This window comes from Taudactylus pleione, unplaced genomic scaffold, assembly GCF_031769625.1.
Source record: "Taudactylus pleione unplaced genomic scaffold, aTauple2 ptg000032l, whole genome shotgun sequence".
Classification (NCBI taxonomy): domain Eukaryota; kingdom Metazoa; phylum Chordata; class Amphibia; order Anura; family Myobatrachidae; genus Taudactylus; species Taudactylus pleione.
Window position 1 is genome coordinate 35,538,184 of NW_028284434.1, and position 27,889 is coordinate 35,566,072.

Below are 27,889 nucleotides of genomic sequence, written 5' to 3' on the forward strand. Positions count from 1 at the left end.
CAACTTGACTAACAGCACAGGATGTATACTGTTAGTACATAGACAAACATACAGCGTCTCGGTGGCGCCGTAGACTGGAAGTGACAAAGTCTGAGCAATGCTCTTCCACTTCTTGATAAATGGTTTTATTCTCACCCTGACCAAAATAAATCTTAAAAAGAGTTTTATAATTTTAAAAGGCGTTGATATGACATAAATGTTCTAGTTAACCATTTTTTATGTCATATGTTTGAGAAATATACAGTATGTAGTTGTCTATTGGCAGAAAATATCTTATCAGGCACCAGCCCAAGATCATAATTGTCATCCGCCTAAGAGGTCAGGTGAAAATATATAATTGGAATATGTTTTGTTTGCGATACATATCTGTAAATGATTCATATGGGTGGCACAGTTTTTGGTATTGCTACCTTACCCCTACCTGGTGCCAGGGGTCCTATTCTAATGAGACCACGATCTTGGCAGGCATCGCAAAATATGTTTTTACGCGCTACAGGCAGTTGTGGACCCGATTTTAAAAACTAAGCGGGTCCTACAGGACGCGCTGTGTGTAGCGCCGCAGCAGCCTATCGCCACCGTCGGCGTCTTCTCAACCAATGGCCGCCAGCGGCGTCTCTTCAACTAGTCCCCGCCCGTCCAGTCATCAGCCAATCTCCAACCACAGAGCAGGCAGCTCCAACCAGCCAGACACCGGCCGGCCCACCACCCTGTCCTAGGACCCTCAGGCTCTGCCCACTCCCCGGGAGCAGCAGCAGCGTCCCAGGACCACCAAGCCCTGCCCACTGGCCAGGAGCAACAGCAGCAAGGAAGCGCCTCTAGCCCTGCATACTCGCCACCAGGCCAAACTCGGAGCAGGTGAGAACCGGGAGCACAGCACAGCGACCAGAGGAAGGCCGGGTAATACACCCCCGGGCCCACAACAGCAGCGTCACTATGCCATTCCCCACGCTGTGAAGATGGTTGAACAGACCTCAGGTAGGAAGCTCATTACACCTGGCTGCACAGCACTCCTCTTACTGCTTCAGTCACACAGTACTCCTCTCATTAATTCCCCTTTAGTTTCTGGCTTTCTACACTTGCTCCCTACCTACCCCCAACACTGCCTACCCCTAGCCCCCTCCTTGCCCCCAGTACTGCTCCAGCTGCTATCTAACTTTGCCCACTCCATACTCCCAGTACTGCATGCCTCTAACCCCCTCCTTGCCCCCTCCCGGTACTGCATGCCCCTAACCCCCTCCTTACCTATCAGTACAGCGCCAGCTGCTTGCTCCCTCCCTACCCTTTGCACTGCCTGCCCCTAGCCCCCTCTTTGCCCCCCAGCATTGTCAAAACTGCTCCCTGCCCTCACCCCCCATTATATGTGATGGGACCCAGAATCTGTGGAGTAGGACCCCAATTATTTAAAGTGAGGGGTCCGATCACTGCTTGTGTGGATTACCTATGGGTGTTCTGGCTTCTGCCCACAGGGAGAGATTCAGAGGCGGACGCTAACTTGATTTGGTCGCAATTGACCAATGTTTTTAAATCTGCACATTTGCAGATCTGGTCCTGCATCGTTGGATGCAGTACAGCTGCAGGCGTTGGTTGATTGACAGTCTGCAGCAATTCAGGGTGGGCAGCGGGGAACATTTCAGAAAAAGGGGGAGTTTTGGCGCCATTCACTTGGCTCAGCAGGTTAGTAATGGTGGACATTCTGAGCAACGCTAGGGCTGCTTTCCGCAATGGCGATCTGATTCCGCGTCTTTGGACTCATGCAGCAGAGCTGAGAAATCAGAGGTGGGCGTCTCAAGACGGCACCTCCATCAATTGCATAACTTCTCGGTGGCCTACCCATTGGCACCTGTATTTGGCATGGAGGGAATCTCACCCTGCAACCTAGATAGCTGACAGCCCTGCCACCTCATTGTGGTGTCATCTCATCACAGGTGCAGAAGGAAGGGGGTGGAGGCAGCCCAGAACACATTAACCATGGATTGTAGCATGAAACCACAGGGGACTTGGTAGATGCAGTAAGTACATTATGCCATACTATTTTGTAAGGAAGGGGCTAACATTTAACCAGGTCGTATAATTGCTTGTTGCTCCAATTGGCATGCTGATTCAGTCCACCAGCTACCCATCCATGATCAAATTCTCCTGGGTCAATTCAATTATGTGCGATGTGCTGTTCATCACTTTCTGAAACAGCACATAGTGGGATCCTCTACATCGCCAATTTTCATAGAGGTGCGCACAGGAATAATTGGTACCGTATATGACAAATGTATGCGCACCCCTAAATCTTCGTGTTCATTTGCACTGCACTTGCTCAGGAAGCCATCCCACGCATGTGCGGCTCTGCAGACCCACATACATTTTGCATGTATGAGACCTTATGACCAGAGAGGTGGATCAGGAGTGGGAAGAGACGCTATGACATAGGCGGAGATCAGTGCGGGTGCATTCCCATGTGTAAGGGCATATATACCTGTTAGGGGGTGCATCTATTGCGCTTTCAAGCACACACTGATAAGGATGAGTTGTTGCAAACCTGATTGTGGCCATCTGCTTCTAGTAGTAATCGCCCTAATATACTAGTTAGATGGGTGACTGCATTTTATCAGGACTCAGTAGTCCATAGGTGACTATATTGCACACAGGAAAGAAAGCATTGGCCGGGTTATATATCCAAGTGTTTGGAAACAATCAAATGTGACAAAATAGAAAACTGCTTTTGACAATCCATGCCATAAACAAGTAAAAAAAAATCCCAAATGATATGTATATTAAATGTTGTAGTCAGCTAAATGGTACAGCATAAAATAAATTGCATAGGATTTTTCTATCATGAGTTGCAGGGCGGATTATTAATAGCTCAAAATTTTATCAACCTTTAACTGAAGTCTCCTGACCTTTGCTGAAAAGTCTATCAATCCGCTGCATGAGAAGTCTCTCTCAGTCATTAACAAGCTTTCTGCTGTCGGCGGGGACCATTTCCTTTTCTATGTCATAACAACAATTCCCTGAAGGAAGTTCTGGTATTGTATGTCTATTGTATGTGTACGAACCTCTTAGTAATGGGTAGCTCCTGATAACCTTGTTTGTTCATTCCCTCTCCTTGTCCTATAATGATTATCCTTACAGACTCTCTGGAGAAACTTTCTGATTAATACCACAATCCTGTTCTTCCAGTATCATGATGGAAATCTATTATACCTACCATAGTAGCAGGGGGTGCAGCTGTGATGGTGCCTGAATCTGTGGGGGTCAACCACGAGTTCAAAAGCCCCGTATGCATATTATAGCTAAAAAAAATTGATACATGCAGAAATGGGATGAAATTAGCCCTGTCGCCAATCCACCCAAACCCCTGCCATGCCCCCTTTTCAACTAAGCTCCACCCATTGTTGTGTAAGCTCTGCCCCATCTGGGGACCAAGAATCAGAACTGTCCCGCTAAAATCAGGACAATTGGGAGGTATGGTACTGTATATGTGATTTTTTTTTCCTTTTTTACATGTTTATCTGTGATTTTTTTGCACTTAGGTGGCACGTGCTGGCCTTTAGACAATCTTGCTAATTGGCCCACACTTTTTCAGTTACACCCCTGGAGCAAGGTGCTGTTTTTTATTCCGTGGCTGGCTTGTGCAGGTCTCCTCTCTCCTTCTAAGCGTTTTGCACTGATGCCCATCTGCCAAACCACACGCTTGAAAGAGACAAATTGACACTGTTGTCTTTAAAACAGATTCACTCCAGTAAGTGACTGCATTTAGTATTTCTAAAAATGACTTTCTGTTAAAAAAATGTTTTCCCTTACTGTATTGCAATTTCTAGGTTGCTATGTGCTTGCCTTGCAGTGGGAGCTGGGAGACACACTGATCCCCCTCCCCCCCAGATTTGTGCAGGGCTGAGGGGCTCACAGGGTCTCCTCCCTGGCGCATAGCGGCGCAAATAGGTTTTTTCTGAGGGGGGCGTGGTCACACCTCCCACGATTAGGTCACGCCCCCTCTATAGTATCGGGGCCCGGGCCGGCTCACTACGGCCCTGCACACAACATAAGTTAATAGAACTGGTCTTTGTGAGGCCTTCACCTATAGCAACGGCTGTTCCATCAGCGCGATCTGGGCCTTAGTCTGAGTGGGATGCAGCGGCCATGTAAGACGCAGGGGAGCAATGTTTTTTCTCTACACCTCGCATGCTTCCCGATTTTGTTTGTACAGAGTCACAGCACAGATTCTGATGCATGGTAGCAGAAGTGTATTGGATATGTATGGGGGGGTACCTGGGTGGTGACTGGGAAGTCACAGGGGTGGCAGCTAATCAGACACGTGGAGATGTTGCGTCTTATGGGTGTGTGGCAGGCTGTGCCGCTGATAGTAGTTGTGTACAGAGAAGCAGGCACCAACACTTGCTAGGGTGGGTAGTCAAGTTAAAATGTTGAGTTGGATATGGATACCCTCTTTGTGTTGTACTTGTTTCATTGTTTGATACCCTTGTTGTTAATCACCTGCAATGCATGTTGTTGTTGTTTGTGGTGCATCGATGGGTTGCATTGATTCTAGCCGTCATTTTCTTTCCCATCATGCATTCCTTCCCTTTTTAGTTTTAATTTATGATTTAAAATAAAAACTGCCAATTAGATGTCTCCGCCTCTTTATTTTAGAGGTGTAAGGTTTTTTTATATTATGCTGAACTACACATACGAAGCACATCAGCCGTTAGAAGGTTTAAAATATCATTGGTTTCAAGTTGTTTGCTGTGCAGTGTTTTCTTCTACAATATCTATTCTCCAAGTAAAATCTAAAGAAATGCCACTCTCTTACAATGAGTCTTGACACCAGACAAGACCTTGCAGACCCATTTCCTCAAATAGATGTACATGCCAATTCAATTAGCCCATTGTACATTGATAAGAAGGCTTCGCAATAGGACTTGTGTGAGCTGCAGAAGTGGCTGAGAACAACAAATACTAGTTATACCAAACCATGTATCAAAAACTGTGAATTCGTGTTTCTTTATCTGTGTTTTATAAATGTTCATCTTTACCAATATACTAAAAGCTTCTATACCAAGGGAAGTCTGAGAAACTGACATGAGCTATTTTTAGGTACACATTTCCATTTGTTTTTGCTCGCCCCTCCGAAGTGCTGCCTCGGCGCTAGTTGTGAGTTGATTGCGGGCCTCTAAGTGAATAGCCACGGCACTTTACCTGAGAGCAGGGTCCGCGTGGTACAACCCATGGCTAATTGAATCTCCCCCTTAGAATCAGACTGATCTCTGCAAGCTCAGAGCAATTGCACAATTTACGTTATTTTGTCTGGGCAATATTTATTTATTTATGTATTACCAGTTATTTATATGGCGCACACATATTCCGCAGCGCTTTACAGAGAATATTTGTCCATTCACATCAGTCCTTGCCCCAGTGGAGCTTACAATCTATATTCCCTACCACATGCTCACACACATACACACTAGGGGTAATTTTGTTGGGACCCAATTAACCTACCAGTATATTTTTGGAGTGTGGGAGGAAACCGGAGTACCCGGAGGATACCCATGCAAGCACAGGGAGAATATACAAACTCCACACAGGGCCAAAGTGGAAATCGAACCCACAACCTCAGTGCTGTGAGGCAGTAATGCTAACCATTACACTGTCTGTGCTGCACAGAAATGGTTGTTTGCCTTTCCGCAAACCAAGGGACATCTTTATAAATGCACCGCTTTTGTCTATTTATCTAATTTCTTTGTATTTTGTAAGAAACTCTGGTGCTTCTCCCACTCTTCCCTCACACTGTCCTGTGGAAAGTTTGCACCTCTGCAAAAGCACCAACTTGCTTCAGAAACCTGTCTACTTGGTGAAAATCTAGGTGCAGCAAAGATAACTGCGATATGTGACACCACCTAACTTAGGGGTCTATGGGGCATATGTATCAAAGCTTGATGTGAGATAAAATTGTGAGACTTATATCACCAACCAATCAGCTTCTAATGTACATTTTGCAGGCTGTGTTTAAGAAATGATTGTTTGGAGCTGATTGGTTGGTGATATACATTTCACAATTTTATCTCACACCAAGCTTTGATGCATATGCCCCTACCTAAATACTTCACTCTATTCATTATCAATATACACATACATTGTTGTTTTTTTCCCAATTTTGCGCCATCAGGGTACAATCTTTATACTTTAATATGCCCCTGCGTACGAGTACTAACCTTGCTCTATTCTCTGAGAAAAAGCTGCTCCTGCTTTGCCTGCATACCGCTGAGATGCAGGAGACAGCTACCACGATTGTTACGATTAGCCCTCCTGACTTAATCACCCTCTCAGTGCTGAGAGTACAGGCTCATAGCACATCCCTGATGGGGCGATTACGTGATTTGCGCTGGATCGCGTCATCATGACCCTGCCCCCTGCTTCACAATGCTGATAATCCCGGCATTGTGTACCAGGGGCGGGGTCAAAATGAGGCAATTCCGCCCCACCCCCCATTACCGGGTAATATGCCCAGCTACGCCCCCTCATGCAGCGCGATGCTGCCCCGGTTGCCCCCTCCCGGTGGGGGCTGCCAGAATGTCGGCAAGCATGGTACATAGACCCCGTATTTCCTACCCTCCAATATGACCCCTTCCACCAGGTACAAAATTCTCTGCTCCTGGACTTCCCACATAATTTATAATTGCAGTCATCTGTGCTGAACTGCTTAATTGATGAGAAGGGTGTTTCATCACAGGTGGCTGCAATCATATATTAAGAAGGAAGTCCAGGAGCAGAGCCTCTCGTACTTGGTGGAAGGGGTCACGTTGGAGCGTCTGATAATTTGAGGTTCACTGTGTTTCCGGGGTGATGGATCTTCTGTTTTACTGTTATTGAGTAATCTCTAAAAAGTTTATTAATTAGAAACAACTTAAAATGTAACTGTCACTTCTGTAAGTTACACCTTAACATAATAAACAAGTAAATAAATATTATTGGTTCAGAATGCAGAATTGCTGCCTGCACTGTGAGCTAGCAATCTGTACAATGCACAAGGAGTAATTTGGCGACACATTACAGAGCTCCCTGGCCAAGTTTGCTTATAATTTGGGAGAATTTGTTTATCATCTACCAATTTCTTGTATTATTTTTAACATAAAGAAGAATTGGAGAATACCGCTTCGCGCTTATAAATATAATAATATAATGTAACTTATCTTACACGATATCCCAATATATGAGAACTGGAGAACCTCTTCACAATAAATCCTCAATGTGATAAATAGGAGGTGTATACTCCGGTGATAATGAACATGTAAAGATGAAAAACAAAAGAATTCTAGTGCAGACACCTCAACACAATGGGCTCTATTTATTAACATTATTTTTACTAAAATAAAGTGAAAAAGGGTGTTATCACACCCTTTTCACATTATTTTAGTATCACCTGTAGTTACTATAGGGCAATTGGAGTAGAATTAGTAAAATTCTACTCCAACCCCTAAGTATCACTTATTTTTAGTAAAGCAGATCGCATTGCTAAAAATAAATTGTAAAAAAATACCGGGGGAAGCCCTGTGATAATAACGCCACCTGGCTGTAAAAAAAAGAAAAAAAAAATGAAACTTTTTTTTTTTTACTTATCTGAATCCAGGGACCGGTGATCGGGTCTCCTGTGATGGCTCCTCTCCGGTCAGCTGGTCTCCCATAGTGCCCTGCTGCCCGGTCATCAGGTGATCGGGCCCCAGTGCAGTATGGGAGATCACCTGATCGGGAAGCTCGGAGAAGATCACCGGAGACCAGGAGGATGCAGGTAAGTGTAATGAAGGGAGGGGGGGGTCGCGGGGGTCCGCGATCGCGGGGGGCGGGGCTTAGCGTCGGTGGGGGGGTAGCAGCGACGGCCGGTTGGCGCATGCGTGGGCTCTTAGTCGCGGTATTTTTTCAGAAAATACCGTGACTAGAGTGCGGATGGGATCCGCAGGGACAGAGCTTTATCGCAAGCTCTGTCCCTGCAAGGGATTTATAGTAAATCCCTGTGATATTGCCTGAATTCGCAATGCGAATTCACTCGGTAATATCACACTACAATCCGCATTCAATATCGGATTGTAGTAAATAGAGCCCAATATCTTAAAACATATAGGGCCAAATGTAATAGGGTGAGAGTTTAGAAAAGTGAGAGTTTCTGACACTTTTTAAACTTTGCCAATCTAATAGTGTCCAAAAACAAAGTAACAGAGTGAACTTGCATGTTTTTTTAGACTTAAAAAACTCTCACGATTTAAAATCTCATTCAGATGTTTTCCCATTTTGAAGATTAAACTCAACCAATGTGAGAGTTTACTGCTAAACTCTCACATTTTCTAAATTCTCACCCTATTACATTTGGCCCACAGTCTTAGAATGGAAATGTCCATAATAGTATGTAACAGAATGTCACGGTTGGACTCAAAGTGATTTCCAAAAAAGGAATATTTTTAATGAATTTTTTCCAAATAGTAAAATCCTCAATGTCAGGTACACATAACAGTTTCCGTAGCTGGTGCATCCAGAAATAAATTAAAAAATGATGAAGGTGGCCTCCTACCAGAATCCAGTGATTATTGTGCATGTAGAGATTTTTAATGGATGGTCTCACGTTGTACTGTATATCATGTACCATTTTATTTACATTGAGTGGTAAGTGCCAGGGATTTTTTTCTAACCATTTGGAATTGACTGTTTGCTATGTTTTACTTGAACTGTGTCTGATATTATCCATTTGGAACTATAAGCACTCTGTGATACTGACCGGCTTTGATGTGGGCAAATCTTTCTTCTATATCATGGAATATCATCACTTACCAAATCGAACATTGTATTGGAGGCGAATCATTTAAAGTGTTTTATGAAAGGGCTGATTTGTAATCTAGTGTCATTAGCTTTACTGACTATTGCTTGAAGTGACTGAGATCATATTTTAATGTCAAGCTAGATTTGTTTCCTCTCTATTATGAGCCGACTGTAGCCATTAACATTAATAATCCCAATAAGAAAAGGAGGTGCTACATTAATAAAGTTTAATAATTAAAAGGCAAGCATTATATATCAGTTGTTTTTATTATTGAATCAGAACATATTATTTTGAGGTCACAGTCACAGGTGAACCTTATTGTGCATTGATATATGATATATAGTAACCAGGGCTTTACTGTGTGATAAATATGGGCTTTACTATGTGATATAATATGGGCATTACTGTATGATATAATAGGACATTATGTATAATATAGTATGGACAATACTGTATGATATAATAGGGACAGTACTGTATGAGAGAATAGGGGGGGTGTAGTGTATGAATAATAGGGGCATTATTGTATGATATGGGCATTACTGTATGATGTAATAGGAAAATTACTGTAAGATATAATATGGCATTACTGTATAATATGGGCATTACTTTATGATATAGTATGAGTGTTATTACCGTATGATTTAATAGAGGCTTTAATGTATGATATTGGCTGACATTACTGTATGGTGTAATAGGAGCATTACTGTAAGATAATATGTGCATTACTGTATGATATAATAGGTCATTAATGTAAGATACTATGGGCATTACTGTAAGATAATATGGGCATTACTGTATGATATAATAGGTCATTAATGTAAGATACTATGGGCATTATTGTATGATATAATAGGGCATTAATGTAAGATACTATGGGCATTACTGTAAGATAATATGGGAATTACTGTATAATAGAGCATTAATGTAAGATACTATGGGCATTACTGTAAGATAATATGGGCATTACTGTATGATATAATAGGTCATTAATTTAAGATACTATGGGCATTATTGTATGATATAATAGGGCATTAATGTAAGATACTATGGGCATTACTGTAAGATACTATGGGCATTATTGTATGATATAATAGAGCATTAATGTAAGATTCTATGGGCATTACTGTATGATATAATAGAGCATTAATGTAAGACAATATGTGAATTACTGTATGATATAATAGAGCATTAATGTGAGATTCTATGAGCATTACTGTATGATAAAATATATGGACATTACTGTTTAAGATATTAAATGTGAATGACCCTTTTATTTGCATGCTGGGGCCACTGGCAGGAAATGGCAGTAGGAAAGAGAATGTGTAAGCATTTATATAATACATGTCAAGTACATTACATCGTTTTTTCATACTATTGAATGAGAAAATGCTAATTCATGGTGACAGGTGCAACTGTATTCAGGGCTACAGATGTTCTGCACAGGTGTACTCAGAGATTAAACTGGTCGGCCATCACTGTCAAATGTGGGCATGGATTATACACGTAACAGAAATAACTAGATATAAAAATGAGGCTGTGGTTACAGTAAGATAGTAAATAATATTGGCATAATCAAGATAGTGTGTTACTATTATTCACACACGTGAGTGGCAGTAGAGACAGGTATATAGCATCAATATTGCTGCTGTATTTATTTACAACTCACTAAAATCACAAAAGTAGAGATTTAAAATGGGGGCATGCTGCCGAATGACCCGAGCAGCACGCAGCAAGATCTATGCTCACATCAGACCCACATGTATGTTGCCAAATCAAAAACATCCAGATAGCCAACACTCAGGCAGGACGTCCCGCTTCTATGGGGAATTGTAAAAAGATGACTGCCTAAATAGTTTCTATAGGCGTCATGTCCAATGTAATTTTCTGCTAGTACTGACCAACATCTCATTGTTCCCGGTAATATGTTGATTGGGTTGACCATTACTTTGTGCCTATCCACAGTGCTGAATCATCCATAATGCAAGATAGGCAAAATACTTATTTGGTAGCCTATGTACTTATGATATAATCTATAATCTGTGGCTAATGAAATCTATAACACCCTCATAGGTTGTCAATTATCTATAACTCTACAGTTAGGGTTGGAGCTAATTGGTTGGTACTTTATCTCTCTCCACTTTATTACTCTCCAAGGCTTATGCGTCTTTCCTATTGTGACATGTATGTGATACTCGGACTAATAACTCTGGGTTAGAAATGCCACAGTATTGATTATACTATACTATTATACCTCTACATTGTAAGCTCTGGTGAGCAGGGCCCTCCCTACCTTCTTTCCACTCTAATGGGGGTATTTGTCAAAGACTGAAGAGAGAAAAAATTGTGAGAGATAAAGCACTAACCAATCAGCTTCTAACTTACATTTTACAAGCTGTGTTTGAAAAATGACAAGAGCTGATTGGCTAATACTTTTTCTCTCACAGTTGTATCTCTCATCAAGCTTTAGTACATAGACCCCTTAATCCTATACCTTGTGTGCCCTTGTGTCATGATTTATGTACTGTACACACCGTTTTCTCTATTGTGGTGCCCTACAAATAGATTTTTAAAAATAATATTACTTAACCTTGCCTGAGAATATCTGGCTAAGCCGGGATCAACCAAACCATCATACAAGCTGGTATGGAATTAGAGCGAATCATCCCTTTGTATAACACAGTGTCTGTCCAGAATAGGTGAAATAACAGTTTTTCCACATTTCCACTTACACACGGAAAAAATACTTTTTCTTCTTTCTTTATGAAATTCTTTATGTTTGTAACATATTATGTTTGTATCCTATTGCTCGCTCCATGATATTGAGTTGTGTGCATTTGTCGAGTGCTTCGGAGATTTCTGAAATATATACTTTACAAATTGTATCAGAAGACAGCAGTAATATTTCATCCTCTACAAATTGTTTGATGCCACCTACCTACTTCGAGAAGTTTCAGATCTCCTTAGGACAGATATAACTGCCAGCTAAACTTTAACTACAGTCATACCCAGATTCCATCTGTGAGACAGCAGGTGGGCCTGTGAGGCCCACAGTCCTGCTGGGATACAACCAGCTGTTCCCTCGGATGTTTAGAAGCTGGAGTAAATTAGCAAACACTGCACAGACCTGTCAATTGAATCATTTCTGATTCTCCGAAATCAAGATAAGACCAGCTGAAGCACAGCGCTCGAGTACATACAGTAAAATGTTTCACAAGGGCTTGCAGATGAAGAGTTTTAAATGGTTGTCTTGTATTAAATTAAGGGATGGAAGAGTTGTAGTGCTCGAGCCAGCGAGAGACAATCTCAGAGGCTGGCGAAGCCTCTAAACAATATACAGCAGCTCAATCAGGTTTACACACCTCCTGGATATAGAACATAAACACAGACTCTGTAATACATATCTCTGGCAGGCGACCTGAGTCCGTGTTCTACTGTGGGTCATTAGGCAGGGAGACAGTCTATACAATTGAATTGAGAATTGCATATTAATTGTCCAACACATCGCTTGTAGAGAATTCTGCAGCCATGGCAGAGGGATGTAGCCAAAAGGTCGATAATGACAATCCTGACAATTATAATGTCGACACCACAATGTCGACAGGTATGTCTAGTGTATGCGCTTGTGTGTCTGTGGTAGGGAAATTATAATGTAGGCTCTACTGAGGCACAGACTGAGGTGAATGACTGAACATTCCATGTACCGCATTGCTTAATATGCTGTTTCTATATAATAATCTGGCTTTTTGTATTGTTACTTTGCATGAATAGTGAGCACCAGCAAAAGGCTTTAATGGAGTGTAAAATGGAAGAAAACTGCCCTTCTTTGACGGTGTGAAATGCAGTCGATCTACAAACACCTGTGTGACATCACAGAAGTGCAGGGTGACCACACTTCACACAGTATGACGTACCTCCAAATATTGGAGGTCTAAAAGGGGATGGGGGCAGGTGTGTAATACATTGGGGTTGGCCACATCCCAGTAGACATGGCAGAAGTACAACACTTCCCGATCTTGCATGTTTTGCTCCCTGCACGCTCTGTAGCCAGGCATATGCAACTGCGGGTGATTCAGATCCATGCACAAGTCAGCAACATGTCCACTTGTGGATGGAGAGGCATTACTTGGTAACAGGCAAAGTTTAACAGGGGCATGTTGACCGGATTGCGAGCTTTGCAGAGTTGCGCATAAGTGTTGCTACGCCAGACAGATCATTTGCACCAGGGATAGAGCTGATACAAGGGCACTGATAATGATGATGGCTATGACATCAGGCGTACGGAGCGAGGGCTCTGACCGCATGTGAATATACTCGTTTAGTTCTGTGCAATTACACCCATTTATGTCCGTCTTGCATTCTATCGTGCATTGGCCCCAAAGTACTCAATGATACTAGCGAACGGAGCGTCATATTAGGAACGTATTGGGAGCATTTCTGAAGTATCTAGATGCCTTAAGCACCCACCAAAAAAACTCTGTCAGGATATAGGGGCCTATGTATCAAAGCTTGATGAGAGATAAAATTGTGAGAGAAAAAGTATTAACCAATCAGCTCCTAACTGGCATTTTTCAAACACAGCCTATAAAATGTAAGTTAGAAGCTAATTGGTTGGTGATTTATATCTCACAATTTTCTCGCTCATCAAGCTTTGATACATAGGCGCCATAGCCTTAAACTTGTCTAAGAAAACACCTCTTTAGAAAATGCTTTCATATAGAAGCAAAGTGTGAACAAATCTATTGAATTCCCTGTTTAAGTTAGGTTTCCAGGGAGCTTCCTATCAAATAAAATATACATTTCACATACATATTAAATGAGTTTGAATGAGAACGACCCAGTATTCAGAATATTGCGTTTGAAAGCTAATTTATCACTTTTAGAAAAAAAAACAAAGCTTGATAAAATTGTATTAAATTGGAAGTACATTTTTAAAGTTTAATATCCCCCTATATAAGATGTACTTGAGCTATTTTACCTCATACTTTTAGCACATAACTCTAAAACAGTTAAAATGACACCCGGAACATGATATATATAAAATATTTTCCTGAAAATATCAGGTAGCAAAGTGTTTTCACCACCAGAGATGACAGTAGGGGAACATAAGAGCTTACAGGTATTGTAAATGGACTTACTGTGCATGGCGGGGGTCTGCTACCAGCTTTGATATGTCAGCCAAGGCAGGTTGAAATGGTGACGATGGAATAGATCTAAGTGTGTACTTAGGACAGGGAACTTGGTGTAAAAGACAATAAATCTACAGAACAAGTTGCCTTAGGCTATGTTACTATAAGATATTGTACCAGAATTTAGATGAAAAGTGAATAGGTTTTTTTTTTCTTTGCTAATCAATAACCCCAGCCAGGCAATGAGCCTAGTTACACTGCGGCCATAGGTTCTGCAGCAATCCTAGATGGATGGAGGAGCTTGGGAAAGCTAGGGGCGGAAATATCAATTATGTTCCACCAGTTAGGAAGGGAACACACCTTCATAAATCCTGTTATGATTACACTGAAGCCGGGTAAATAGTAGATGTGTTTCTGCCCAGGAAATACTTTCTCATGTTGTCTTTTATTCAATTAAAGCCGCAATGGAAAATCAACAGCGAAATGCATGGTAAAAGTGACTCGTTTTCATTTTTCAAAAACAGGTGTCTGGAAAGGAGATTAGAAATAGGGTATTTCACCTCACTTAATTGTTTTTTTTTTTAAAGAAAGGTCTTTAGGAATTTTACCTAAGTTAGCAAAAACAGAATGTTTTCATTTTTTCTCAATTATATTTTCTTCTGGATAAAATGAAAAGAAAAATTATGTAAGACACCTCCCAAATTTTCTTATCCATCCAGGAAGTAGCCACTGGGTTAATTTGTAAAGTTAGAGTATAACACTTATGCTACAGACTAAGGGCTGTATTCAATTAGCCGTTTTCGTTGAAAAGTTCTCGCGGGTGACGTCTTATCGCCAGATGAAAACTTATCCCCGTATTCAATTTCAAAGACTTTTCGCCTGTGCGAAAAGTCTGCGCCTTGTAACCAGCAGAAAAGATTTGCCTCTGAATGCAGGCGGAAAAAAGTGCAGAATTGGGGGTTTGGGGTGCAAAGTTGGGGGAACACCCCTGCAGCCTTGGGACAGCCCCCCAAAGGTAGACTGCATCAAAAAAAGTAAAAAAAAATACTTTAGATCACCCCAAAAAAGTACTTTCGTTTTGGGGGTGAAAAAATCCAAAGTCGGGGACAAACTTAAAAACTAGCGAAATGGACTCCATTTTTTTGATCGCAGGTGATTGTAGAAGGTGCGTTTTTTAAAATCTCACTTTAGCGATTTTTAACCAGGCTTGCACCCATTTTCATGTACCCCAAATTTGCTGGGACTACTTATTTTTGCCCCAAAAAAACTGCTAAATGCTATTCTTCACCACTTGTGCAAAGACGCTAATTAGCAGCTATTGAGAGCATTTAAGAACCCCAAATACTTTCAGCAGGGCTATTCGAGGGTATCTAGAGTGATCCCCAATGTCAGTGTATCTTTTGGGGGGTGTCAGGCTGATTTCCCCAAATCTGACAGCACTTTTCGCCTGTTTAAGTTTCGCCGGGACGTGTTTTCGCAACCTTTGGAATTGAATAGGGTAAAAAGTGGCCGCGCTCTCAGAAAGTGTTCTATCCAAAAACACGCGATGTAGGCAGAGAGTCTGGCAGGCGAAAAGGACAGGACTTTTCACGGCTAATTGAATATGCCCCTAAGACACCTCCCAAATTTTCTTATCCATCCAGGAAGTAGCCACTTGGTTAATTTGTAAAGTTATAGTATAACACTTATGCTACAGACTAAGGGCCGTATTCAGTTAGCGTTGAAAAGCCGTTTTCTGCGAAAAGTTCTCCCCGGTGATGTCATTTCGCCAGGTGAAAACTTATCCCCGTATCTAATTCAAAGTCTTTTCGCCGGTGCGAAAATTCTGCACCTTGTAACCAGCGGAAAAGATTCGCCTCTGAATGCAGGCAGAGAAAAGTGCAGATTTGGGGGTTTGGGTTGCAAAGCTGGGGGAATACCCCTGCAGCCTTTTAACAGCCCCCCAAAGGTAGACTGCGTCACAAAAAGTTTAAAAAAATAGTTTAGATCACCCCAAAAAAGTACTTTTGTTTTGGGGGCAAAAAATCCAAAGTTGGGGGACAAACTTAAAAAACTAGCGAAATAGACTCCAGGGAGTCCCCCAAGTATGCCCCAGTTGTTTTTTGAATGCAGGTGATTGCTGAAGGTGCGTTTTTTAAAACCTCACTTTTTTCATGTAACCCAAATTTGCTGGGACTTATTTTTGCCAAAAAAACTTGCTAAATGCTATTCTTCACCACTTGTGCTAAGACGCTAATTAGCAACTATTGAGAGCATTTAAGCACCCCAAATACCTTCAGCAGGGCTATTCAGGGGTATCTAGAGATTCTAGAGTGATCCCGAATGTCAGTGCATCTTTTGGGGGGTGTCAGGCTGATTTCCCCAAATCTGACAGCACTTTTCGCCTGTTTGATTTTTGCAGGGAAGCGTTTTCGCACCCTTTGGAATTGAATAGGGCGAAAAGCGGCCGTGCGCTCGGAAAGTGTTCTCTCCAAAAACACGCGATGTAGGCGGAAAGTCCGGCAGGCGAAAAGGACGGGACTTTTCGCGGCTAATTGAATATGCCCCTAAGAGAATAGGAGTTTGATACATGGAGCTACGAGCAACATAGTGCATTTTAGCCCAGCAAGATTGCAATGGGAAAAAATTTCTTAGTCGAGCTCTGTGACTCAAGGTGGGTACATACGATATATCCGATACCGTGGATCAGAGCGACATATCGGGTACATCGTCTAGTGTGTACCCAACATATGCGCGCTCCCGCGGGTCGTTAGCAACATCACCCATCGGCCCTACTGCAAGAGCGACGGGGGATGTTGCTAACAATGTCATGACACATACCTCCCTCCGTCAGACTCAGCATCGGCAATTGTGAATACACATGCAGCATGCCGGGTCCTGACGCCAGCGATATCGCGATGGGTATACATCGGCTAATGTGTACCCAGCTTCAGTCACTATATTGGTTTTGGGTTATAGTGCAGGCCAGATTAGTTCGAATTTTCCCGCCAAATTCATTTTTTTTCAAGACAAGAGTCCATGAAAGATGATGCTTGTCGAGAGATGACGTTTTGCCTCTTTCTGAGACCTGATGATTATTGGCGGGAAAAAGCAATATCACTCGTTATTAAATATGCCCCTAAAGTCCATAAAAACAGGCTAAAATATGACATCACAATCCACTATGGGCCTGATTCAGTAGCGGACACAAATGCAACTGCAATCACCTACAGGACGCAGTTGTTTTAATCTGCTAATGCTTGCCAAAGCACAGCAGACATAAAGGCGCCCACTGCTGCCTTCTCATATCCGTCCAGTGTCGCTCTTCTGTGGCTCTTCTGTGTAAACATCGGTACCATCGACATACATCGGCCAGTCACACAACATTTACAACAAGTCTGACCAGTTGCAAACACCGCAAGTCTCCTCACACGCAGAGAGCTCTCATGCTGCATATGCAGACACAGTGTCTAATTGATGCACGACCATTAATGGCTGTCAAATGGACAGACATGCCTGCTTTTTTACGGCCAACCCACCCCCCCTGTCACCACCCCCAAATGTTGACAGCCTGTCACTCACTTTGCGATGGATTTCTATGTGCGTTCGCAATCGCAATGTGATCGCTGCTCATACACAGTGCGACCTATACGCAAGCGCAATGGCAAACAATAGCTCGATCTGCATCCATAATCGCCATTGCGCACACTGCTGAATGACTGTCCTTTCTCGTTAAATAACCCTCTGTGCTTCCATTGCGAATATAAGTGTTATAACCACAGAAATCCTAACATGGACTTTATTTTGCCACACAATCCTTTCTTCATACTTAGCATTTCATGATGTTATACTTTTAACCACTGTAGTATATATTAGTAAAGGGCAGTCGCACATATTCTTGTCTTACCACGCACAATAAGACTTTCCTCTAGTCTCCAATCTCAAGCGTTCCCTGAAAACTCACCTCTTCAGGCAAGCTTATCAGATTCCAGAACCCCCCACATAACCTTCATAGCTTCCATATCTAATTACATCCCCTTTCACAGTCCACACATAACCTCACACACTGTCTTTCTTTCACATCCTCCTGATATTTGGCCGACATTCCTGTGTGACTGGATCATGCAGCCCACCAAGAAACTCTGTATTCTGGTTGGATCAAAATGCAATATATAGCACCTATCCTTGTGTATCAATGCCTATTCCCTATAGATTGTAAGCTTACGAGCAGGGCCTTCCTACCTATATATCTGTCTGTTATTATCCAGTTTTGTTCTATTTATGCTTCCAACTGTAAAGCGCAACAGAATATGCTGCGCTATATAAGAAACTGTTAATAAATAAATAAAATAAATATATCAATAGTGATTTTCACTGTGATTTATTTGTTTAATTTCTGTGTAAAATGCTACGATTTCCCCTTCCAGTAATTATTATCCTACATGTTCACTATGCGCTGAGAACATCATACTGCTGTGCTATGACCTCCAGAACACAGCCATGTTTAATGTGTATGTAAATGTACTTGGAATTCAGGATTTTAATAAAACACAGAATTGTACAGGGCTTGCGCCTGCACTGTGGAAAAAGCTGCTTTGTGCTATAGACATCGTTAATCCGTAGCCCGGCTCTGTCAAAGGCTTTAGGCAGTGTAATGCACTGATGCAGCAACTTAATGACATCCATCGGTAGTTCCTGTGCATCATGCTAGAGGATTTAGCCAGCGGTTCTTAGTGCGGGAGTCGGGACACAGTGGCACTTGCAACTCTGCTGAACAAGACACTGCAGGATACGTTGCCAGGGACTTGCCAATGCCGATCAGAATAAAGAGTAACATATATACAGTATATACATATATTTCTCTAAAACAATCACTGGAATAAGCAATATTCATAATACTATCACTACCAGACTTAAATGTCTCCTTAGTCATGTATTTAGGTGCAAAATTTGCACCATAGCAACTGGATACTTGCTTTATTATTGACTTGCACCAGACCGATAAAACCTAAATGCTGATTGGTTGCTGTTGGTCAATGCAATCATGTAAAATAAATGATCCCCACTGTCTGTTCTAACTAGTTTACCCGGCTGTCAGCAACCTATGTGACATCCTTTATTGATATACTGTATCTGTATATGGAGTGCGTAGGCATTAATGAGTAGTCATTGTTGAAATAATTCCACTAAGGGTCTTCAGCGAACCAATGTGGAGTTTAAATGTCCCTACTGTTAAATAAATCAGATGGGCATCACAAAACTGTATTTGCAGACTGTATGTCTTTTTTTGTAGGGCATGACAAGTGTTATGGACCCACTAGACTGCCCTGTTTCCTTCCCTTTAAATGTCACGTGTATCTTTGAAGGTGAGCATAGCACCTGTTCCCTTTTGCTCTGCTCATGCCGCCTCATGAGGACAAAGCAGTCTTGATTGGCAAGGAGGAACAGAGCTCTCAAAACGGGTTGTACACCTGAAATCGGCACAGTTGGAAGGTATACTGTACATTAGTTGTGATCGTAGATTTCGTTCAGAATAACTAGAGTGCCTCATTGCTTGGGGATAGTGGCATTGTTTCTGCTGTGCATGAGTGATATTTACCATTTAGTGGAGGTTATTACAATGTTCTGAACAGTACAGCCCCAGTTTTTGTGACCCGCTGTGCACTTCGATTTGTGCAAGTACTCCAACATCCCAGGTTCCATGGGATTGTGTAGATGATGGTGTTGTTTCTGGAGGAGCTGGACAGCCGATGGAGGAGTCGTGCAATCGCTTGCAAATCGTCCGCAAATCTGGCACTTTAAAGTCGGTAACGACCAGCGATGCACTTGCACGCTGGTCGTTTCCGACATCAATTATCGCGCAAACATGCTGGTCAACCTGACGATAATGTCAGGTTCAGCATGTTGCCAGATGATTGATGAGCAAAGGGGTAGAGGGTTGGTATTTAAATGTTTCCACAGACACAATCTTCTTGTTGCAAACTAATAATAAATCCCTAGACTGTAAGCTCTCGCAAGCAGGGTTCTCCACCCACTTGATTATCATCCTGCACTGTCCATGTCTCCAGTGCACCCCCACTCACTCACCAGCACTGATTCTGTCGGTCTGCCCTCCTAGGGCACTGAGGGGCAGATGTACTATAGCGGCACTTATTGTGTCTTTAAAGCTCTTCCTGCTTCGTCCCTTATCAGGGTGAAGCAGGAAGCAATAATGCTGAGATGTATTAACATCTCGGCCACCGGAGTAAGGGAGAGATCTTTCCCCCCTCTGGCGATCCATGCAAGACCCACAGTGTATCAGCCTAGTGCTGTCTTACCTCCTGACTAGCCCCTTTGCGCATGCGCAAGATCTCGCAAACATCGTAAGATATCATGCGCATCCTGATACTTCCACAGAATCCGCTGGCTGCCGCAGGGCAGCACACATACTGGCAGGTAATCCTGCTGATATGAGAAAAAACGATAAACCACAAAAGTGCACTTATCGTTTTTAAAAACATGAGAATGATTTTCCATCGCCTTACATACTGAGGTTCAATGTTAGTGTCAAATAGTGCTGTTTATAGCGCATTTGGTACTTAACAGCTCTTCATACATCTCCCCCTGAGTCAGGCTGGCCACACACTAGACAAACTTTCATCCAACCAGCCAACTAGTTGATTGGTTGGAATGAAAATTTGGTAAGGTATGGGAGTAAATGATGATCAGCAATTTGCTCCTAAATGCCAGAAAACAGATGAAAATGGTCGTCAGACAAGTTTGTTAAATGTGTGATCAAAACAATTTGTTCAATCAACAGTTTTTAGTCCATTTTCCGACGTTTGGGAGCAAATTGCTGATTGTCATTTGCTTTCATCCCTTACCAGATTTTCATTCCAACCAATCAACTAGTTGGATAGTTGGATGTAAGTTGGTCTAGTGTGTGGCCAGCTTTAGTCTACTACTGTTATTACCCGTCAGTTGTATAGATGGCTCACTACGTGATTTTTGCCGTATGTACTGTCTGTTTGAACTTATTAGTTTATGTTTGTGCTTTATTGTAATTTCCTTTTATGGCACTATGGACACTGAAAATATATCAAATGTAAAATGTATTGTTTTTAAACTGTTTATTTAATTAAGTCAAGGTTGGAATAATTGTACAATCAGTGGCCCAACTGAAAGCAATGAACTTCAGGTGAAATGGGTTAGGAGTGTTGGCTGTTATATAGACTACAAATTTTGATATATCTAATTTATTAAAAAGAAATCATTACTTTTCCATTTTTCCATGCTTTCTTCGTACTGACAATTGTAAAAGTTTCCAAACTAAAGCTATGTGAATGTCAGCAAAGCCTGGGCCCATTTCAGTGTAGACCAGTTTAAGTGGCCACTGAGTTGTCTCTTTGCAACCAGTAATTAACGTTCTAAAGCACCACCTGTTCATTGGCAATCTTCATTGTCTCAGTGGAAGGATCCGTTTTCTAAGTGACGGTTACACCTAAGCACTACACTCATTGTTTCTTCTGTCACCTAATGTTACCCAAGATTAGCTTCAGGTTACAACGTCCTGATGTGCATTTATTTCAGATTGTGATATGAGAAGGCAGCCGTTGTATGGAAACCATGTAGCACATAGAACAGAGGTAGTCAGCCTGTGGCTTTCCAGCTGTTGTGGAACTACTCCTCTGGCATGCTGGGACTTGTGGTTTTATAAAAGCTGGTACACTAGCGGGTGATAGCATATGCAATAACAATCAGTGACTTTTTTACCACTGAACATATCACCTCTATAAAGATGGGCAAAATAATATAGTTTATTTTAGTTGTGTACCATAGTATTATTGTGCCATTTATGTAAGGATCTCTATGATAGTTTGATTTAGTAAGGGTATTTTATGCTGTCTCCGCCCACTTTAGAGCATTGGACACATGAATTACTGTGAACTAACAGCAAAATGGTGTTCTGATCTTAGATAAATGTAACTTTTAAATTGCAGCAATTTGTACCAGGACAAATATGGTGTCCAAGGATTGGGTGTGAGTGCGATCACCTCATATGATTCCACTCTGATAATCTCACATCCTAACCTGATCATCTCACATCCTACCCTGATCATCTCACATCCTACCCTAATCATCTCACATCCTACCCTTATTATCTCACATCCTACCCTTATCATCTCACATCCTACCCTTATCATCTCACATCCTACCCTTATTATCTCACATCCTACCCTTATTATCTCACATCCTACCCTTATCTCGCATTCTACCCTTATTATCTCACATCCTACCCTTATCTCACATCCTACCCATATTATCTCACATCCTACCCATATTATCTCACATCCTACCCTTATTATCTCACATCCTACCCTTATCATCTCACATTCTACCCTTATTATCTCACATTCTACCCTGATCATCTCACATTCTACCCTGATCATCTCACATTCTACCCTGATCATCTCACATTCTACCCTGATCATCTCACATTCTACCCTTATTATCTCACATCCTACCTAATCTCACATCCTACCCTGATCATCTCACATCCTACCCTAATCATCTCACATCCTACCCTTATTATCTCACATCCTACCTAATCTCACATCCTACCCTTATCATCTCACATCCTACCCTTATCTCACATCCTACCCTTATCTCACATTCTACCCTTATTATCTCACATCCTACCCTTATTATCTCACATCCTATTCTTATTATCTCACATCCTACCCTTATCATCTCACATTCTACCCTTATTATTTCACATCCTACCCTTATTATCTCACATCCTACCCTTATTATCTCACAACCTACCCTTATCATCTCACATCCTACACTTATCATCTCACATCCTACCCCTATCATCTCACATCCTACCCATATTATCTCACATTCTACCCTGATCATTTCACATCCTAACCTGATCATCTAATATCCTACCCTGATCATCTAATATCCTACCCTGATCACCTCACATCCTACCTTGATCACCACACAGTCTACTCTGGTCTTCTCACGTCCTACCCTGATCACCTCACAGTCTGATCTGGTCTTCTCCATTCTAACCTGCTCATCTCACATCATGTCCTCATCATCTTACATACCAGCCTGATTAATTCTCATCCTACCCTGATCATACCACATCCTACCCTGATCATCTCTGATCTTACCCTGGTTGTCACACAATCTACTCTAATACACAATACATAAATAATTGAGAACAAGAGAACAGTGACTTACAGTACAAGACAATGCAGGACAAGTACATGATATATAAACATTGCTGCAACAGCGGTCATAACACTCAAATAAGTAAAGTCATTTACACTCTACTGCTGCCATGTCTTATCACAAAATTTTCCATCCTCCTCAAAATCCTCTTTGGGCGCCTACTACCCTAGACTGAGGCCTTCATAACCTTTTCACAAATAAGAGCTTTGCCTATAACTATAGGTCAGCCATACAAGTCACTATGGGCCTGATTCTGATCTGGGAATAAAACAAGAGAAAGCAAGTAATTTTGCACCTTGGTAAAACCATGCAGATGTAAAATGTGCAGAGAGATTAATGCTGGTCATACACTAGTACGATGTGATTCATCGTACATTTTCCCTTGAACTCCCCGGCAGTCCCGACGGCACGATTTGGTGCTTTTTAACACACACAATCTGCATACGATTACGATAGATATGATGGGCTGCACATCTGATCATACGATACGGTTTATAGTGTGGCGGGAATGCGCCTTGGTTCGTATCCTACCCAAATCGTACGACGCGTTGAAAATTGGGCAATCAGCCCGAAATCGCTCTAGTATATGGCCAGCAGATGTGAGAGAGGAGTGTGTTCAAACTGAAATCTAAATTCCAGTGTAAAAATAAAGCTGTCCAGCATGTGTGGGCTACGGGTTGGGAGTTCGGGATCCCGGTGGTCAGAATCCCGACGCCGGCATCCTGACGGGCTTAGGATACCGACACCTGTTGGTCAGTATCCTAACCCTTCCCCTCTCCCTACTTCTCCCTCTCCGCTACCTAAACCTAACCTCCGCCCACCACACCCAAAACCTAACCCTCTTCCCCTTAGCGCCTAACCCTAACCCTTCCCCTAGTGCCTAATCCTAACCCCTAACCCTCCCCCTAACCGCAGTACTTACCGTCGGGATGCCGTAGTTGGGATTCTGACAGGTGTCGGGATTCCGGCGCCGGCGATCTAAGCGTTGGCATACTGACTGTCGGTATTCTGACCGCATCCTATGGGCTACATGTAATAGCAACCAGTATTTACCATGCACGCAATGTTTTTTATGTATGTGCATCCCTTGCATTGCTACATGGTTTGTCTAGGCACACAGGGCCTGATTCAGCAAGGAACACAGCTACGAATTCGCATGCACCCAGCCGATGTTTGCGTTCTGCGCATGCATATGATTGCAGTGTGCGTGCGTGATCCGGCTGATACGAACGGGAAGCAATAGCAATGAGCATGCAGTCCCCTCATAAAGTGATTTACAGTAAGTGGCCGTTTGTGGGTGGTGACGGGGGGTGGTCAGAGAAACGCAGGCGTGCCAGTGCGTTTGATCGCTGTTACAGGGGCATGCATAATTAAGCCCCTGTGACGGAAGACGCAGCCAGAGCTCTAGATGCCCACAGGAAGTGGCCCAAATCCTGAGTGAGGTAATGGATTAGATGGTTCTCGATGTTACCGATGTTTTCACTGTCTAGCGGGGTATTGCGGATGTGAGTAAAGAGAAGTGGGCGGCATTATGTAGTGGTGGGCGTCTGGTTCTTGTGCTGTGGTGTCATTGCAATTGGATTCACTAGCATAATTTTGCAGCGGCCGGGTGCGTGCGTGCGTATGTGCAGACTTGCGTTCTGTACTGAATCAGACCCACAGTTACTTGCTCTTTCTTGCTTTATTATTCCAAACTCAGAATTAGGCCCAATGTTCAGGATACAACAGATGACTCTTTTTTGTTTAAGACAGGAAATAAAAGATCTGAAAATCAAGTTGCTGGAAAAAAAATATTGGTTAAGTATTAAGAATAATTGAGTGAATCGAACTGTGGAAGATTCGCTGATCTTTGTGATCTATAAGTGTTTTCAAGTCCTATTTAGGGCATATAATTATGATGCTAACGGCAAACAAATGATGTCATTGCAGCTTTCCGCCCTGTTAATGTGCAAACAGCATCAGTGACCTCATTCATTCACAATGACTATAATAACACTAATGCGTTCGTACTGAACTTAGTAAATGAACCTTTACGTGACAACTGTGTTTAAGTTCATTCTTATTCACTAGTGCTTCTGTTCATTATTAAAGGTGTTTGCTTTCTGCTTGTTGTATATGTGTTTAGGCATTTAATTATGTGGGAGAGGAGATGTTTGAATAAGAGCGCAGTTTGTGAATGCGTTAGAGATACTTGTTAAGCTGATCTTGAACATAATACCGTCTACTTACTTAGGTAACTTTGGGAAGTGAGCAGATGAGAATCTATAATTTTTACGCTTGTGTGTGTTTGTATACTTAGTTTGGAAATAACCTGCGTCTGTAGTGTTTATATTGGTAGACAGAATTGGAAGGCAGGAATGTATAGTGCTTGCATATAGAGGCAAAAACCTTTTTAAATAGTCTGTGAAGCGAGCAAACAGCAGGAAAATATTGTAGGCACTTGGATGATTGAGTCCAATGCTTGCACTCTATTGAGGATCAGACAAGCAGCAGTGGACACCCATACACGCACCCTGGGACGCAACGGCCGATCCGATGGCCAACATATCGGGCGGTACCCACACACGGCGCAATCCGCTGCCTGACTGCCCGATATATGCTGGCACCCCCCTCCCACACCCGCAGAGTGCTGCATGGGATAGTACATCGCATTCCCAAATCAAGTGAACATGCAGTAAGATCTGTATGTGCTATGCACGACCCCACGGGAGCGCGCACTGGCCGATATCATGCCCACACACGGTACGATATAGCAGCGATATCGTACCAATCCGTTAGATCGGCTGCTATATTGCACCGTGTATGGGGACCTTTAGACTTAAAGGTGTTTCCATGGGTCCATGTACAATGCCATGACATAATTGTATGCACATCACACTGATTTGATCATGTCAAAATGTGTAAATGACCCCAGGTGACAGCAAATGTATCTCCTGGGGTGGATGTCTAGTCTAAAGGGTGAAGGTACAAAACTTTCAGAATTTTTTTAATAAAAACTCAAATAATGCCAATGTATATCAATCCATAGAAACGAGTCAGGGGCTAATGTTGAGATGGACGCATCTTGCACCAAAAATGCAGGAGTAAATATTTACAAATTTTTTACATTTCCGCCTGAGACCTTAAGGAGGCATAAGCACAAAATGTGACTGAATGTACATACGGATCGAAGCCTAAGAATTTTTAGTTTGTGTGCACAGTAGAAAAATGCGCAGTTTGCGCCAATAAATTTACATTTGTGTCCAACTCAACAAAAAACCCTAAAGTGATCATCTTTGATCTATTGCAATTCACACAAGGAAGGCAATTGTCTGACTACGTTTGTACTCCTCTACATTGCTTAAGGGGAGATGTATCAAACCTTGGAGAGAGATAAAGTGGAGGAGTTTCCTACAGCAACCAATCAGCTTCTGTCATTTATCTAGCACAGTCTATGAAATAACAGATATAAGCTGTTTGGTTACTATGGGCAACTTCTCCATTTTATCTCTCTTGAAGGTTTGATACATCTCCCCCATAGTTATATTTTTCATTTCTAATCAATATACATATATTTCCCCTAGTTGGACTAACATTAAAAAAAAACTGTTATTCTGATCTTTTGGCACTTTGTTTACTACTTTAAATGTCATTGTTGTAGAATATAGTAATAAGGAGGTATCATTTGCTTATTAAAATGGACTTTCCAGGCGTCATTATGAGGTTATTGTTAAACGGAAAGAAAGTGACAGATTGAATCATAATAACATTATTAAAAAAAAATGCCTGCTGAAGATCCTCCTTTGCCACAATCTGCTGAAAAGTCAAAATAATTGTATTTGCTGATGATTAGGAAACTGACTTTGCAGCGGAGAGGCTGCAATAAGTGAGCTGGTCTGTGGACATATAAGAGATTTGTGCATTACTAAGTGATTTTGTTATAGATCCATTCCTCCCCGGCTGGCAGATTCTCATGAAAGGTCAAGAGAATAGACTGCCCTCTTCACCCTACAGACAATCTGAAGATGAAATGAAAAGCTTCCTCTTTATGGCAGCGCATTACACAGCAAAATGTGGCAATAGCACAGAGACCTAAGTCAGTCATTAGGCATCACACAGAGCTCAGGAAGAGAGCAAGGGCTGCTGGGTAATAGTTACATGTCAACACTTCTACCTATTATTAAATGCACTAACAATCGTGCCTTCCAGCATAACCTCTTTAATCTGGTTCTCAATAGGCTGCACATTTCCCTATTTTTCCAGTTTGGGCAACCTCTGTTAAATGTAATAATTGATATTTAAAAATAGCAAAAACATTATAGGGTCCTATTTATCAAATAATATTTGTGGCAGTGTTTTCGGGGAGGGGGGGGGGGTACCTGCAAATATTAAGGATCCCCAGAATGTACGAAGGAGAGACTGCAGCAGATACCTCCAGCCAATTTCCGACAACAGCCACAGCCTCCATTGGTTTTTATGGGGACTGCGAAGCTGTCATATTTACCAAGCGCATTCTGTAGTCTGGCCCCAGCAGCTAAAACCATCTGCAGATGGTGTTAGCCGATGAAGCCTATGGGCTACATTCCGCAGAAATTACCATGAGAGGGTTCCACCGGAGCTCTCCCTGGTAATAGCCACCGCATTTGCGCATGCGCAGAGCGGCCCCTGGCTTCCGAAGGAGAAATTAAATGAAAGCTCCTGCAATAATTTCACTTTTTACATATCTCAGGGACAGACTCATTTCTGAGCCCCTGTTCCTGCATGCGATTAGGTGATCTATAGTTTC

General features: G+C 42.2%; 1 long non-coding RNA gene across 2 annotated transcripts in view; it reads left to right on the plus strand.

Moving 5' to 3' along the window:
* Positions 1-640: 640 nt before the first annotated feature.
* Positions 641-27,889, plus strand: part of LOC148539034 (uncharacterized) — a 66,052-nt gene continuing 38,803 nt past the window's right edge. Inside the window, exons 1-2 of one of the 2 annotated variants that reach the window (XR_015871315.1) lie at positions 641-975; positions 3,525-3,733. This is a non-coding gene — a long non-coding RNA (uncharacterized LOC148539034). The remainder of the gene's footprint in view (positions 976-3,524; positions 3,734-27,889) is intronic. The other variant, XR_015871313.1, reaches the window with a different exon arrangement.